Source organism: Poromitra crassiceps (genome assembly GCF_964638095.1).
Source record: "Poromitra crassiceps genome assembly, chromosome: 13".
NCBI classification, from domain to species: Eukaryota; Metazoa; Chordata; class Actinopteri; order Beryciformes; family Melamphaidae; genus Poromitra; species Poromitra crassiceps.
Genome location: NC_139644.1, coordinates 10,454,536 through 10,472,229, shown reverse-complemented (window position 1 = coordinate 10,472,229; position 17,694 = coordinate 10,454,536). Strand labels below are relative to the sequence as shown.

The following is a 17,694-nucleotide window of genomic DNA, read 5'->3' as shown; positions in this document are numbered from 1 at the left end:
GAGGCGTTTGCCCGATACGAGGCTGATATTGTGTTTTTATTGGATATCGACTAGTCAGTATCGTCCACCACAGCCACTACGCTGCAGGCTTCTCCCTGCACAAAAACCATCTGGAAAATAATCTGGAAAATGTGAGATTTTAATGTGTTTTATTGCACTTTTTAAATTAATTTCACTGTTACCAAGGGTGCATGTTTTTGTACATTCATTCTTCATTTAAAGACAGTGCTGTATCACAGAGTTTCCTTACTATTGAATAGGTGTGGTGAGGAACTGCTACACCTGAAATAATGTCATTATAGTTTGGGTTTTAGTTGAGACTTTAGTGACCCATGATGGTGTAACTGCTGAGAAAATGACAGGGGGGAACACATTTTATTTATTTATTTATTTATTTATTTATTTATTTATTTATTTATTTATTGGGCGAAAATATAGAAAAATATCCCCGGGGGAATATCCGGTGAAGGAAAAACAAAGATAAAACTATTTGAGTCGTCCACCTACAGAGAGTCTCCAGAGTATTTGGAACATTTCAACAGCTTATTAGTTGACCATTCAAACTGTTTCTGTTGTTTTAACAGCTTATTAGTTAAGATTCAACAAACTGTTTGTTGTTGTGTGTTGTTGTGATTCTGTTCCACACCCCTGCAGCTATAGTGTCATATGTTCATGAATTGTCACATACTCTAGATCATGTGAAACACTTTGAATTGTTGAATGTCAACTGTTGAATCTAAACTGTTGAAATGTTACAAATACTCTGTAGGGTCTCTGTAGGCAGACTAGCCAAATAAAAAAGTGTTACCAAACCAAAATCCAAGGCATTCTTCATAGAAGAAGGTTAATTAAAAAGCCTTTATTCCACTGGCTTGTTCAAAGAACAGGTTAAAATAACATCAAACACGTCCGTGTTCTAAGAGCGGTGAGGGGATTTGGTTTTCCTTCTTTGATGCCGTTACCAAAGAACATCTCCTCCTGCAGATGTTCACTTTACACACCCAATTTTAGCACTCTGGTTTTTTTCTGTTGCTTTTTTACACACTGTATATAGAGCTGCAACTAACGATGATTTTCATTATCGATTCATCTGTCCATTATTTTCTCCGCTAATCAAGTCGTCGTTTGGTCTATAAAATATCACAAAATGGTGAAAAATGTCGATAGCTTTTTCCCAAAGCCCAAGATAACGTTCTCAAATGTCTTCTTTTGTCTTTGTCTTTTGTCTTCTTTTTCTTCCACGACCCAAAGATGATCAGTTTACTGGCAAAGAAGACTAAAGAAACCAGAAAAGATTTGCAATCTAAGGAGCTGGAACGAGATCATTTTAGTATTTTTTTCCTTAAAAATGAGTCTAAAAGATCAATCGATTATAACAATAGTTGGCGATACATTTTCTGTCCATCGACTAATCGATTAATTGACTAATCATTGCAGCTCTACTTACATAAAGATGGGTGTTGGCCCGCAAAAACCCACATCAGCTGATGACTGTGTGCACTTACACACATGCATTTGTTTTTGTGTGTGTTCACATGTGTTGCCTGCTTCATATAGTGTGTGTGAACTTGCAAAACTGGATGTTACTGCCTGTACGCAAGTGTGTGTCTGTGTGTGTGTGTGTGTGTGTGTGTGTGTGTGTGTGTGCAAAGTGCCGTTGCGTTTTTGCATCGACGCAGCCCTCGCGACGAGCACCTCTGATCCGCGCACCCAGATCCCATCTCCCCTATCGGCGCGGGGCGCGTCGTCATCGTTTGCCAGACGATGACAGCCGCCTGTGTCTAAGCGCCTGTGGATCAGCGTGTCACACCAGCCCCCTGTGTTTCTAATCATCGGCGCGCAGAAATCTCCCGTCTTTGTTGCCGTTCGCTGATAGCGTCGGTGTTTTCCCGCCATTCTCCCACCCAGCGAATATCAGAGATTGATTGCTTTTGTCTCGTTATCGGCGGGGTTCAGGTGAGATCGACATGTGCTCGTGGGATAAAGAGCCTCCAGGAGGATACAAGCAGAGTTTGGGTGGTGGGGGGGTGCATGTCTTTAAACATGCATGCACAACCTGCATGAAATGTTGATGATGAATAATCAGCAACATTAAGAAGCCTGTAAATGGGTCAGAGCGACTTCTCTTTCTGCCAGATGTGAATACAGTATGAGAAGAACATGAGTTTTTACTGGCCCCAGGTAAAATACATTCTAATATTTGGGAGGGAGGAGGGGGGGGGGGGACGTGCTCAGGCATTGAAGACTTATTTTCATGTCTGTATGGATGATGTATATAGGTATAGGATGATATCATGTGTGTTCCTCCTGGGTCTGTGCGTGCGCTGTATCTTCAGCCTCGCTGCAACCAAATCGCCAGAGTAAAACGTTGGCTTTGTACATGTCTGCAAACCCAGGGACGTGTACAATATCAGCGTACATTTGAGACAAAACATCTGCAAAATACGTTTCGAAAACGGGCCGTTTCACGTCTGCGTAATCTCAACGTAGATTTGAAGCAAAACACCGGTTAATTTGAAAACCTTGCTGCCACTACTGCCACAACTTTGCTTATGTTTAGGCAAGTAAAATGATTTGGTTAGGTTTAGGAAACTAAAGGAACTTGGTTAAAGCCCCTTTATATAGTTTTCTAATTTGGGGAAACTGCGCCCCCACAGATACAGATGTACGTTCAGATATCAGCCTTATTTTCCTGTTTCTGCTTGTACTCTCTACTTTGCTTACCTTTCTGGAATGTTTATAACTGATTCACTGGGAAACAATAATCCGAATATCCCCAAATATTGTTGTCTCGGCTGGTTTTAGTGAGAGAAGTTGCTAATTGTGCTGCTAATCAACATGTTTCACTACCTATACTGTACGTACTTCACAATAAAAGCATCCCATTAGTTTGTCAGCTGAACACTTTTAATCTGAAGAGCTGTTTTAATTTGGGGCTGTGAAGGAGATGAAGTTACAAAGTTCAACTTGACACTGTCAAGCCACTCCGGGACGTAGTCACCAAAAATCCATAGTGCAGCAACAGGGTTTTGGAGGGCGGTGTGGGAATGACAGAAGCACCACGAGAAGTCACTGTACCATCACAATGATTATAAAAGACTGTTATATGAAGCATAGGGGGGCTTTAAGGTTACGTTGAGGTTCAAACCCAAAGTAAAAGCATGACGTGCCTCGCTCTCTCGCTTGTAAGACGGGCACGTACTTAATATTACGTTAAATATTCACGTATCTAGAAACATGATATGCAATGTGTTTTGCTTCAGAAATGTTTTTAGGCTATATACATTTCTGTGGCGTCCAGAAACCATGCCGGCATTTTATTCTGGCGCCCGGGAGGAGAAATAGAGATCTCAGACAGAGGAGGGAGGGAGGGAGGGAGCGCTGCACGGCCAAGTCTCTGGGCCACTCTGCCCGCTGGTGCTGGGCGGGGTGGCTCTGTACACTAGCCACACATCCTAAATAATTCACACTCTACTTGAGAATTCTCCAACGGACTCACTGCCGCCATTAGACACTCTCTGACTGCCAGTTTTTTTCTTTTCTTTTTGGGGGGGGGGGGGGGGGGGGGGGGGCTTGTTTTTCACATTGTGAGTCTGAATGCAAACATTACGACCTCGCCACCAAAAAATGGAAGGCGAGCGTGGGGGACATGTGGGGAGGGGGAGGAAATGAAAAACGAGTAATATCTCAGGTCGATGAGAGTTCATGGGCAATCTAATATATAAAAGTGAGTTTACATGCATAACACTTTCGACAGTTTCGAGTTCAGCATATTTTCTGGAACTCTCCCTCCGCCCGCCTTATTTATTTATTTATTTTTAATCCGAGATGCCTCTTTGACAATGTCTCCCTCATGCAAAATGCATGAGCGCTGGTGGATCGATACAGGGCCTTTAATCTCTCTGCATAGACAGCTCCCCGCTCGGCCCGCTGAACCCACACCCACTGCAGCCGCTGCTATCGCTGCTGCTGCTGCTGCACATCAGAGAGAGAGAGAGAGAGAGAGAGAGAGAGAGAGGGGGTGACCAGGGTCACCAACACGGGGGTCCCTCCCGGGTGCTGAGGAGAGCCCGGCGACTGCGGGAGAAGTTCCCCTTCTTACCACCAAACTCCACCAAAACTCTCTCTAAGTGATGCTTTTGTTTAGAGGAGATCAGAGTGTGTGCACCTCTGCTTCAAGCTGCTTCTCCCAGCCATTAAAGTCTCATTAGAGTTAGCAAAATCCTCATTGGAGTCGAGGCGTAAAAACGATCAAGTGTGTGAGTGGCGAAGTTGAAGAAAAGTCTTTATTTTTCTATAACTAGCCCACGTGTTTCAGCATCTGCTGTGTCTCAATTAAAGTGGCAATCTGCGAGAACCTTGTTATATTGTTTTGCCTTCGTCTTCTTTTGTTCTGCGAGAACCTTGTTATATTGTTTTGCTTTCTTCTTCTTTGGTTCTGTTTGGAGATGCTAAGCGCTCGTTGCTGCGGTGTTTTTGCTACATTTCAACTTCCTCCTTCCCACTTGTCAATCAAACAGTGTGGCGAGTAGCCTACTGGGAGGACTTTTTCCCTGGATTTTCTCTTGATTATGTTTGATCCAAAACCAACCACACTTTGGTATTTCTCCCAGGAAAGGCTTACATTGGCTGTTTGGAAAACAAATGTTAAAGTTTTCATGAACTGGGACAGCTTAATCATCAATACTACGACTATTACTACTACAGTAGTAGTAGTAGTAGACGTAGTAGTGCAGCAAAATACACATATGAAATCGTCAAATCTGTCAAATGAAAAGACAGACAGTATGAACCACATACAGTAGTATATAATTAGAGACAATTAATGTAGGTACAGGTGGATCTAGTGTTTTTATTTAGTTCCGTGGGCTCGCTAGCTCGGCAGCTGCACGGCCTCTTCCGCCAAGCTGGCCCTGCAGCTCGCATCCCTCAGTCTCTCTCCCTCTCCTCTCTCTCCCTCTCCCTCTCCCTCAGTCTCTCTCCCTCTCCTCTCTCTCCCTCTCCCTCAATCTCTCTCCCTCTCCCTCAGTCTCTCTCCCTCTCCCTCAGTCTCTCTCCCTCTCCTCTCTCTCCCTCAATCTCTCTCCCTCTCCCTCAATCTCTCTCCCTCTCCTCTCTCTCCCTCTCCCTCAGTCTCTCTCCCTCTCCCTCAGTCTCCCTCCCTTTCCTCTCTCTCCCTCTTCCTCAGTCTCTCTCCCTCTCCTCTCTCTCCCTCAGTCTCTCTCCCTCTCCCTCAGTCTCCCTCCCTTTCCTCTCTCTCCCTCTCCCTCAGTCTCTCTCCCCCTCCCCTCTTTCTCCCTCTTCCTCAGTCTCTCTCCCTCTCCTCTCTCTCCCTCTCCCTCAATCTCTCTCCCTCTCCCTCAGTCTCTCTCCCTCTCCCTCAGTCTCTCTCCCTCTCCTCTCTCTCCCTCAATCTCTCTCCCTCTCCCTCAATCTCTCTCCCTCTCCTCTCTCTCCCTCTCCCTCAGTCTCTCTCCCTCTCCCTCAGTCTCCCTCCCTTTCCTCTCTCTCCCTCTTCCTCAGTCTCTCTCCCTCTCCTCTCTCTCCCTCAGTCTCTCTCCCTCTCCCTCAGTCTCCCTCCCTTTCCTCTCTCTCCCTCTCCCTCAGTCTCTCTCCCCCTCCCCTCTTTCTCCCTCTTCCTCAGTCTCTCTCCCTCTCCTCTCTCTCCCTCAGTCTCTCTCCCTCTCCTCTCTCTCCCTCAGTCTCTCTCTCCTTCACTCTGTCTCTCGTGTGTGTGTGTGTGTGTGTGTGCGCGCGTGTGTGTCACTAACGACATAATCAGTGATGTCACAATGCATATGTATGACATCACTGATGACATCATCAGTGAAGTCACTATGACATCATCAGTGAAGTCACTATGACATCATCAGTTGCCTCAATTGCTCAAGTGACATCACTGATGACATCATCAGTGATTTTGTGACATCACTGATGACATCATCAGTGGGACAAAAATTGAAACAGAGAGAGAACAGAGATTGCCCACATGCTCCCTTTTATAATAAGGAAGGATATATACGGTAGATGTTATGTATGTTATCTGTTTTTCCATTTGAATTGAGAGACTCTTGATGATGGCAATTATGTTGAAAAATGTCCAGTAGAGCAGCCATAGAAACATCAAGGCTTTTTTTTAAACGTTTGCACACAAAAGATATTCCTCATCTCCCTTTCCTCTGTGGCGGATACAGGATTTAGTGTCATCTTTATTTACTGTCATATTTGTCACATTTGAGTGTTTGGCATTTCTCTGAGCTTTCACTTATTATCAACTATTTTGAAGCCGTTATTCATTTACTGTCCTTATCTTTCAGGCATCATCGCACTTTCCATGTGGATGTGGATGTTCTGTACGATGTTCTGTACCATGTACGCTGTGTCTACGCTGTGTACGCTGTGTCTACGTGAAGCTTTGATACGATGTACGCTGTGTCTACGTGAAGCTTTGATCATGCTGGGTACAAACAGAGTTGTGAGGAGGCACAGCAAAGGTTTCTTTAGAACCTTACTGTTTATAAAGATCAAACAGAAAGAGAAACATTACATTTTGTACTTAACAAAAGCAGATGTTCTGGCAGGAGAGGGGGAAAAAGATCCAAACAGAATAAAAGATGATTTGCGAGCTGTTTGAAATGCGGCCGGTGTAAACTGTGGACAGTCTCTTTGGCTTCGACACAAAGTTGCCCGGAAGTTGCTCAACCTCAGCACAGCGGCTGGCTGCCATTTTAATCTTCAACTTTCTACCTCAAATGGAAAGAAGACGCAGTCAATTTTCGACCAAAAAATGAACGAAAAAAATGAACAATAAGTTAGAAAATTCTTTAGCGTGCAGACAGAGCGCGATCACTTAAGTCGAGTATATCGGCGGGGCCGCTTCGGGGAAATGATCCACTGTGGCTCGTGCCTCGGCTGTGCCTACCTATTGTCCTCCCCCCTCTCCCCCCCATAATGCAATGCAGCTCTTGTCCACTCATTCTTTTAAGCGTTTCTGTGGCTGGGAGTTGTCACGGCGGGACAAATGAGCGAAGTGGTAATAGGGTTATGTCAACTAGACGAAGGTGTTGGCTCTGTGTGGACGCCTCCCTCCCTCTGTCTCTATGAAAGGTTAGTGCGCTTGGTGGGTTTTGTCTCTTCCCGCTGTAATGAGAAAGGCAACCGACAAGCCTCCATCGGTCCTGCAACACCTACTGACAGATAGCGTTTAGAGGCTGCGGGGGGGGGGGCGTAAGTAATACGGCAACATGAGCGTGACTGATGGCGACGGACACGCGTGACGGGGGAGAAGCCATCCCTCTCACCGTGTTTTAAAACATTCACCTGTACTGTATATTATGCAAAGGCGTTGTTGCGCGGGTGTCATTTTCTACCCCGCGGCTATGCGCCATCGCAGAGTTTGACACTTGAACATTCTCCTCTGGAACTATTGATATCATGCCCTGAACAGGGCGGCGTGGAAGCTTTTTTTAAATATTGAACAGGGCGATGGCAGCGTTTGGGTTGGGTGGGAGTAGAAGCGTGATATTACATTCATGACAGCGACTCCCACACAGAGATATTACACTCACATTTCCTGCACCTCCTTTGGGCAGAATTTTCCAAAGCCCGTCGGCTTTCTCTCTCTCTCTCTCTCTCTCTCTCTCTCTCTCTCTCTGTCTCTCTCTCTCTCTCTCTCTCTCTCTGTGTCTCTCTCTCTCTCTCTGTCTCTCTCTCTGTCTCTCTCTCTCTCTCTCTCTCTCTCTCTCTCTGCGGTGCCGGCGTGCTTCCCGGGGCAGGTGTCCGTGGAAAATGTGTATCTGTGCGAACGGCCCCCAAGGTCTGTTTTGACGGCGCTGAAGTGGAAAGAATGCAAAAGGTGGCCCGGGCCCGTGTTGTGTGCTGCCGGGTAATGTGGGCACAGGGCAAAGGGTGGATCTGAGCTAACAACAAGCCGCTCAGGGCACTTCCACACAGACAGAAGAGCTCACAGCCCAGCAGGTTCACTCTATCTATCTACACACTGGGAAGACACACACACACACGCACACACACACACACACACACACACACACACACACACACACACACACACACAGGCAAGGACACAGTCAGCGAAAACACACATTCTATCTACACACTGAAAGACTCATACTCACACTCACAAACACACAGGCAAGGACACAAGGAGAGAGAAAACACACACACACACACACACACACACACACATACACACAGGCAAGGACACAAGGAGAGAAAACACACATTCAGGGACAGACAGCAATACAGTAGGCACATACACAACGTACACCCACACAGGTACAGTAGTACACAGGGACTGGAACAGATAGAGAGATGTGTGACATGACATGTGACAGTAGCCATGAAATAGCACAATTCTCTCTCTCTCTCTCTCTCTCTCTCTCTCTCTCTCTCTCTATATATATATATATATATATATATATATATATATATATATATACACTGTGTATATATATATATAGCTCATTCAAATCATATTACATGAGTTTAGATGTTAAAGAATACACTCAATATAACAAAAAACAGTTATAGCATCACTAAATACATATAATTTGTTTGCAAACTAAGCTTGTTCAGGTTAAACCGAACTTGTTCACCAACTTTCAGGGCAATTTTCTCTGAATGTTGCTTTTAGGTGCAATATACACACTCACACACACACACACACACACACACACACACACACACACACACACAGCTAAGTGTGTGTGTGTCTGTCTGTCTGGGCCCATCTGGAGCAGTGCCATGGCTTGATGATTGAAGGTGCCACGTGTAGCGTTTTAACATCAATAAATCATCAGCACGTTCATTCTCATACATTAGCATAATAGGCGGGAACAAACACGGCCATCACAGAGATGATTGGCTGCTTTTTACACTGTGTGTGCTCCCGGATCCCCTCCCGAGGTGAAGCGGAAAGAGGGCGTCGTCAAATAACTTACATTGATAAGAAGTGAAACCTATTACAGTAGGTAGGTCCACTGCAACATCAGCGTGCAGCAGCTGAGCTACGCCTCCGCCATTTTGGCCTGAAGGAGACTACCGTAATGTCACCAGTGAAACGTCACGCCTACAAAGTGCTGTACATTTATACCGAACACAAGAGTTCCATCTCTTGCCTTCTATACTCTTTGGCGCCGTTCTTCCAGAACGAACAAAGCTAAAGGTTGTGCAATACTTGCACGGAATAATTTGTATTAGCCATTGCACTTTAAAACTGTATGCACTTTATGCTGGATACCAACCAGGCTGCTGCTTCATGTAGATTCTGTTTTTGATGTTTAGTGTTTGTATATTGTGTGTATATTAGATGAGAGTGAACCAAGACCAATTACTAGAAAATATGTTGACATGGCAATGTATTTATTTATTTATTTATTTATTTATTTATTTATTTATTTATTTATTTATTTATTTATGATTTCCCTCCCTTTGCCCCCCAGTTGTACTTGTCCAATTTCCCTCCCAGTCGCTGCTCCAGCTCCACCCTCTGCCGATCTGGGCAGAGCCGTAGACTAGCACCATGCTTCCTCCGACACATGGCAATGAATTTATTGAATCTTGAATCTAGAGCTTCTGGCGACAGGAAATGGTGGGAGGAGCAAAAGGAAGATGCAAAAATCACCTGCGACATGTTCATCCTCCTCCTCATCACGTGGTCTTTGTGACAGGACGTACTGTAACAGGGCTTATGGAAATGCGGTCTTAATTTTGATTAACCGTACCGCAATACTCACTGTCATGAGATCGAGGCAACCAGTCGTCTCTACCATCCTCTCATTTATTTCCGCTAATTATACCAAAAGTGTCACAATTAATTTGGCAGTGATATATTGGCGTAAAAATTGCTAAGTTGCACCTTTTAAAGCAAGTCAATTAGGAGTTACACTTAGTTTACATTACAGCTTCTAAAGACACACAAACACACACACACACACACACACACACACACACACACAGGTTGTTGAAATCCTTGAAGGTTTCTGAATAATAATTAAAAAAATCTGCATTGAAATCAAAATAAATAGACATAAATAGACATAGGTCATTGAACATGCTTGAATTTATATATTTTGTGCAAGAATTGAAGTTCTTTTCACATTGTTTTCTTAAATAATATGAGTAAATAGGTGTAACCCAGCACAGTTGAGAAGTGTTCACACATTCAAGTCTCTCTTTTTAATTGTTGTCTGTGAGCTCCTGTAAAGCTGCTAGTCCTCATTATAAAAAGGCTCAGTGTTGTGACAGTAATGAGCCTTGATCCACGTCTCAAACTAGGCTGTGTTGGGTCCTTGAATTTGAGGGAATGGGGCCTGGAAAGTCCTTGAGAAGTCATTTAATTTGATGTTTAAGGTGTGCTACACGCACTCACACACACATACACATCTTCTCACACCTCTGACCAGGATGAGGCTTGCTGCTGTGTCTTCTGATCTGATATGTGAGTGTGTTCAGACTGAGGCTTGTCTTCTGATATGATATGTGAGTGTTTGAGGCCGGCGGTGTCCCTGTGCGGCCGGCGGTATCGACGTAGCATTTCTCACCCGGCGCTCCTAAATAGGAGAACATGGCGTTGGCAGCGTGACCCCGTGACCCCTCTGGAGAGGAGGGGAATAGGTTGCGAGCGATGCTTAAAGGTGCGCCCGCTGGAAGGGAACATTACTGGCCATGACCAATCTGCTCCCAAATGGAATACACTTTATGTCACCGCACCAATCTATGTAATTGACTTCGCTTTGGACCTCAGCCATTATGGTTAGGGTTGCTTGCGTGTGTGTGTGCGCGCGCGTGTGTGTGTGTGTGTGTGTGTGTGTGTGTGTGTGTGTGTGTGTGTGTGTTGGGTGTGTGTGTGTGTGTGTGTGTGTGTGTGTGTGCTTTTCCCCCTTTAAATTCACCAGAATGGTACATTCTGAGAATGATTGCTTTGAATAGTTGTGCAGTGCATTTTCTCCACAGATTTACACAGGCTAACTGATATGTATGCTTGGCAAGTATAGCATGGCGTAGCATCAGTGGTCCTCAAATCGTGGTGGTCGGGGTTAGTCCAGGCCCGGGTACTGCTGGTTCTGCCAGGTACTTTTCATGGTAGCTGTCTAATCGGGCTGATTTAAGCCTGGTACTTTTCATGGTAGCCGTGTAATCAGGGTGTGATTTAGGCCCGGGGCGACAGGTGACTGCATTTAACTACTTGACAGAATAGAAAAACACAGTTAGTGGTCCCCGAGGACCAGATCACTCACTGCACCCCGAGGACCAGGTTTGAGGACCACTGGCCTAGCTTATTGATTGACACTAAACTTGGCAATAGCACAATCACGATGATGTCATCATAAGTGTGTGTGTGCGTGTGTGTGTGTGTGTGTGTGTGTGTGTTTGTGTGTGTGTGTGTGTGTGTGTGTGTGTGTGTGTGTGTGTGTGTGTGTGTGTGTGTGTGCGTGCGTTCGTTCGTGCACTTCAGAAGAAAGACATTTTTGCCCTCACTTGTCCTCACTCCTCCACAGCACCAGTTTACTGTCAGGACTTGGGTTTAAGGTTAGGTTTGAATTAGGATTAGGTTTAAATTAGAGGAACGAGTCAGCGTAGTTTATCTTCATTTAGTTTAGTTTGTTTTGTGTAATGTAGTGTGGTGTAGTTTAGTTGTATTTTATTTAAAAAAATGAGTCTGCCATGTTTTGATTCATTTTGTGTGCTTTTTTCTTTTTCTTTGTTCTTTTCTCTCGTTTTTGTTTATATTGTATACTTTGATGTCATTGTTGTTAATATTACCTTAATTTCTTGGCTAAGTGACCTCATATATACTGTACGTCCATTAGGGTTTCTTGTCTCTATCTGCACCATCTCTTTATCCACTTGTCTCCTTGAGCTTGTTCTTGATTTGACTCTTGTGCAGATACGTAGGATAGCACGCTCAACTCCTCACATTGTTTGCATCATGGACCTTGATGTTCAAATGATCAATGGCAAAGATGGTGGCAGTGATAAATTGTGTAAAGTGCTCCTGCAAGACTCGGTGATGGGTTGATACATAAAAGCAGTAAACATTTCAATAACCCAAACTAAGTAAAGCTGTGGACTTTGGCTGCAGAGTCACCTCCCAGCTGCTAACTCACTCAGTGCAGTGTTTTCCCTAGAAAAGGTTTCAGGCCTGGAGGGATTTCCAAACGTACCCCGACCGCAACGGTGGGGGCCGTCGCTGGCGACGCTAAACTTTTAGCTAACCTGTTCGCATCTATGTTGGCAATGGCATCCCAAGTATCATCATACTATTATGGGATGCGATGCGAACCGTTGTATTATGGGATGTGCGTTTCCCAGGCAACGACACACGTTGACACGTTTTGGAACAGCGCCGCACGCTGGCACAATGCTCCTAAAAGCAAAATGCTTATTGTTTTGAATGATTTGGCATCTTCTCTTACTGTTCACTGTCAACACCAGTATTGTTGTATTGTAATAATATGCCATAAAGGTTTATTGAAATTTTGGGGCGAGCAGGAAAAAACATCTAAAAAAAAAACTTTTTTTTTTTTTTTCTGGCCTGGCGGGGGCGCTGTTGGCCTGGCGGGCCTGCCAGGCCTGTAGAATGGTAGGGGAAACACTGCAGTGACTTTGTTCAGCCTGGGTTTGGTGCGGATACAATCAGTTAGGTTAGGCATGAGGAGGGATTGTAGGCCACTAACATTATAAATAGCAGGACTGTTAGAAATGTTTCTGCTGATCATTCTAATTGCCTGCTATCACTCAGCATAGTGTTTGATAGAGTGTTGGCCTGTAGGAGCAGAGCCAACAAGCGTTTGTGTGTCTGTTCTCATCACTTTACTGTAACAGTACGTTGACCAACGGGTCAATCTCCCAAAACCTTATCTGTTCCATTTAAAGCTACTGTGGCGTTCGGGCTTGTAGCCAATGGAAATTCCTCAGAAGGATTTTAATACAAATGTGTGTTTTTATCTGGTGCTACATTATGTATTCATTGCCTATATATATAAGATCATATCTAAATCACATTCTTGGAAGACAAAATGTGCGAAATGCATATTTGCTGCTACCCAACATATCAGCGTTATACAGTAGTTTCACTCTTACATTCACTATGTGACAACACCCCCGAGAGCGGCTGTGTGGCTGCCAATACATTTTTCATCATCGATCTGATGTGATTTCCATGCTTGGCCGTCCCTCTGCCCTGTCAGCTCTCTCTCTCTCTCTCGCTCTCTCTCTCCTCTCCCTCTCTCTCTCCCTCTCTCTCTCTCTCTCTCTCTCTCTCTCTCTCCCTCTCTCTCTCCCTCTCTGTCTCCCTCTCTCTCTCTCCCTCTCTCTCTCTCCCTCTCTCTCTCCCTCTCTCTCTCTCCCTCTCTCTCTCTCTCCCTCTCTCTGGACTGTATAGGCTGTAGGGCTAACGGGGCGTGACCCCTCGTCCCTGTTTTGACCCCCCCGTGCATGTCCCGCCCACCTCCCGCCCGGCTGTCTTCACCCTCTCGGCTATCGGGCTATAGAGCCATGCCGCTCTTTAGCCACCGGCTAGCAGGAGCGTAGAAACAGAGAATGGTAAAAGCGCTCAAGGTACTGATGTTGACTGTGTCCACCCGGTGGACAGTCTACATAAAAGCTCCATGTCCTCTTCCTCCCTTCACTCCTTCCTTCCTGGTCAGAGCAGCAGCAGGAGGAGGAGGAGTAGCTGTGGGCGGTGGAGGGGCATGGGGCGGGGGGTGATATATGACATGGTGTGGGAGGCTTGGTCAGTACCCCCTTAGGCTTCTGCTCTGCCTCCTCGGATAGAAGCTTTCTGAAATGTCCCTAATATCTGGGCCTGTGCCTGGTGAGCGATGGCCGGAGCCGAGCTGCTGATCTTAGCGCCGGGTGCATTAGTTTGCCATAAAGAAGCCAGTGATTGTGAGAGGCGGCAGGCGAAAACATATGAGGATGAATGACAGCACATAAAAGCCAAGCTCTGTTTCAAAAGCCATTAGAGAAGCAAGTGCTGCGAGCTGCGAGAGAGAGAGAGAGAGAGAGAGAGAGAGCGAGCAGAGTCCAGCAGGGCCCAACACAATGTCCTATAGTGTCCGAGAGCACCCATCTCCTTTAATCAAATCTTCTAATCAGTGTGTTTGTGCGTGACAGCTTTGACGCGGGGAAACACATACCTCACTGCCACACTGCCACATCGCCAAGACATACCTCACCTGCTGCCACAACGCCAAGACATACATGTACCTCACCTGCTGCCACAACGCCAAGACATACCTCACCTGCTGCCACAACGCCAAGACATACATGTACCTCACCTGCTGCCACATCGCCAAGACATACCTCACCTGCTGCCACAACGCCAAGACATACATGTACCTCACCTGCTGCCACATCGCCAAGACATACCTCACCTGCTGCCACAACGCCAAGACATACATGTACCTCACCTGCTGCCACATCGCCAAGACATACCTCACCTGCTGCCACATCGCCAAGACATACCTCACCTGCTGCCACAACGCCACATTCAAAACGAGCTGCGAGATGAATGCAGCTCATTTGGTGCTGAGGGAGAACAAGTGAGCTGCTGCTTTGTGTGTGTGTGTGTGTGTGTGTGTGTGTTGGTGTGTGTGCGTAACGTTACAGGCACACTTTCCTCTGGCAATGCGAACGTGTGTGTGTGTGTGCAGAATGCGTATGTATGTTTGTGCCCGTGTGTGTGTGTGTGTGTGTGTGTGTCCGTGATGATGGCACCACCACCCCCCACCCACCCCCTCCTGTGGCACTCGCTCCTAATTACTCAGATCTGCGCTCAAAGTGAAGAAATAATGAACGGGAGGTTTAATTACGCCTCCAGACAAAAAGATCCCCGATGCCTTCTGGCGCCGTGCCAAGATGGTTGAGGGCACTTTAGACAGGAGTCCTGTCCTCCGGGGTGCTGAACGCTGGACAGCCTCGCGTACAGACCGACAGACAGAGCGAGCCTGGGATCTGACGCGTAGCGCTGGAGAACACACAGATCGGATGTGGGCGGGGGGGGGGGGTAGAAGTAAAATGGAGTCCCTGATCTGAAAAAAATAAATCTTGAGAGGGAGGGGGGGGGGGGGGAGAAAAAAGACGAGCTGCATAAGTTTGTTATCTGTAGCAGATATGACACAACCTTTAATTAGCGGGGATCCCTGAAGCTCTGGGCCTGAGATATAATCAGTGGACCTTTAGCGAGAGCACAACCCTCCCCTCTCCGGCTGCCCCCGGGGCGGGCTGATGGCGGCGTCCGCGTGCCCCCACTTCTGCGGCGGGGTTGGCTTGGCACTCTGGAGATGCCAGATAATGAGGAAGCCTGTCAGAGAGGGGCACTTCAAGGGTGCCCCACCAAAGGCCCTGCTGCTTCTTAACCAAATCTACCCCGGCACAAAACACTGCTGCTTTGTTTTCGTTTGGAGTCCATCTCCAGAGGTCTCTGCTGCGGGTGGAGGGGTGGTGGTGGAGGGGTGGAGGGGGGGGGGGGGGGGGGGGGTTGTATGGGTGGGTGGGAGTGTTGAGAGGACTGGACGACTGCTCCACTTGTTCTGACTCCACCAGCCTCCATCACGGGCTGATCTCTCACACAACTTGACTGCGGTCACATCACATTAGACTCCACACAGTGACTAATGGAGAGTATGACGGAGCGGAAGTTGGTACACTCATATTTACATTCATACATATTTACAAAGTTACGAGTGTGGGGGGGGGGCCCTAACATGATGACATCATGCCTTCACGCTTCCCTCCTGCTGGGGGAGCTGTGTCCACACAGAGTGACAGGCCCACAGGATAGAACCAGCCGTGGCTTATGATGATTAGTGCGAGTGCAGTGCATTGATCGGCGGGCGGCCTGCTCATACGGTAAACAGTGCAAAACAGGAATGTGCCGGCAATCGTTGGGGCCCCATTAGTCGCCGCCTGTATTGCCTTTGATTATTGCTGACGCTGCTCCCGGCGCTTGTGATGGCTTTTTACTGCTGCAACCGCTGCTTTCACCTCCTTTCTTAACCCAGCGAGCCGCATTCAAATCAGAGCCGCTCAGAAGACAAAGCGCTCCGGAGCTTCTGTCAGGATGGCCATGACTGCCTCTCTCTCTCTCTCTCTCACACCATGACGGCTGGGTCACTGCATGTTCTTGAGAGGAGATTCAAACCTGCTTTAAACACTGTCATGTCTCAAATCAGTCGACTGAAGCTTGTACACACACACACGCGCACACACACACACACACACGCGTGCGCGCACACGCACACACACACACACACACACACACACCATGGTTCCATGTGTTCACACCAGTGGCCAACCCCCCCCCCCCCCCCCCCCCGGCTTCGTTCTGATGACCCGGAAGTGAATTGAAAAGCTGTAGTTCCTCGAATGGCCACTAGGCGTCGGGGCAGTAGGCATTCCCCCCATGTTAAAATGGCCGACTTTGTAACATGATTAAACATCTTTCCAGTCGGGGGCAAAACACGGTTTTGGTCTATAGCGAATTTCACCTTTTCATAACAACTGTAGGGGGGGTAATTTTTTATATAACTCGCCCGTTTGGAGTAAAATAGATGATAGAAAAGGGGGTGATTGACAGATCGCCTGTCCAGTGATCGAGCAGCTTGCCGATCACGGACCAATAGCAGGCGGAGCTGCGGCTCTGGGAAACTCCCGCCTCACGTGAGCTGCGGAAGGACTCAACCCATTCCCTCCCACTCTGCTGAAGAAAAATCAAGATGACGACGGCCAATGTTTCAACTCCAAATGGGAGACCAAGATCAATGGAAGAGATTGAAGAGATCTGAGGCACTCAAGAAGGTAGTATGTTAAAAAGCCTTTATTCTTAGTTGGCTATCATTTACAGAAAGTTAAAAACATTGCCATCTTTAGTTTCTGTTGAGGTCCTGGTTGTTAATGCCAGAGGGGGGCTGGGGAGGGAGTGGGGGACCTCAGCCTGTCACTCATTCATCCGTGGGCGGGGCGGTGACCTTGTGTTTGAGTCCAGCCTCTTGCAGCCCGTCGCTCAGCAACCCGAGATGCTATGCTGCACCTTCTGGACGTGATGAGATGCTCGCTCTCTGAGGCTGGCTCCTCCGACAGGGGGAAGTTTCGACGCTCAAACGGTGCTACCGTCCTTTCTTGGAAGGTGGTACTCTCGGGAGTAGAGCACTGCGTATCCTCATTGGACAGCCGACGATGGGAGTCCCTGGCGCAGGCTGTGTGGGGGATGGGCATGGCGTCAGGGCTGGCTGGACTCATAGCATAGGTGTGGTCGTGGACCAGAGGGCAGTGGCACGGGTCTGGGGAGCCAGGGTGAGGGGTGGGAGGGTTGGTCCTGGCCCAGCGGGAACGCTCCTGGTCCTCACAGGGCTGGTGGCGCTGGACGAAGGCTGCATCTGACAGGTCTTCCACCTCCGCCTGGTTCTCCTCTTCAGCTATGGGCTGGGAGAAGATGTCCACTTGTCGCCAGCTGGGTATGAGAATCTCTTTGTACTGCAGCTTCTCCACTCTGGTGGTGGCGGCCACAGACATGGGGATCACTATGTTGTTGTTGTCAAACGAGCTCTCGCCTCTCCTCCTCTTGATGGGCTGAGGGGTGCTTGGGACACTCTGGCTGTTGGGGGCCAGCGATGTGTACTTTTCTGAAGAGGTGGACAGCTGGCGTGTCAGGGGGCCGTGGATGGACGA

At 47.3% G+C, this 17,694-nt stretch overlaps 1 protein-coding gene and 1 pseudogene across 3 annotated transcripts in view; one reads left to right on the top strand and one right to left on the bottom strand.

The window, feature by feature from the left end:
- The window catches only part of LOC310788688 (RNA binding protein fox-1 homolog 3-like), a gene marked incomplete at both ends in the record, with an annotated part of 173,482 nt that overhangs the window by 36,136 nt on the left and 119,652 nt on the right, over positions 1–17,694 (top strand). The window lies entirely within an intron of this gene.
- Positions 16,972–17,694, bottom strand: part of LOC310787926 (KAT8 regulatory NSL complex subunit 1 pseudogene) — a 2,214-nt pseudogene continuing 1,491 nt past the window's right edge. The window contains exon 1 of the transcript in view: positions 16,972–17,694. This exon is cut by the window's right edge and continues 1,491 nt beyond it. The product of the transcript in view is annotated as a KAT8 regulatory NSL complex subunit 1 pseudogene (transcript).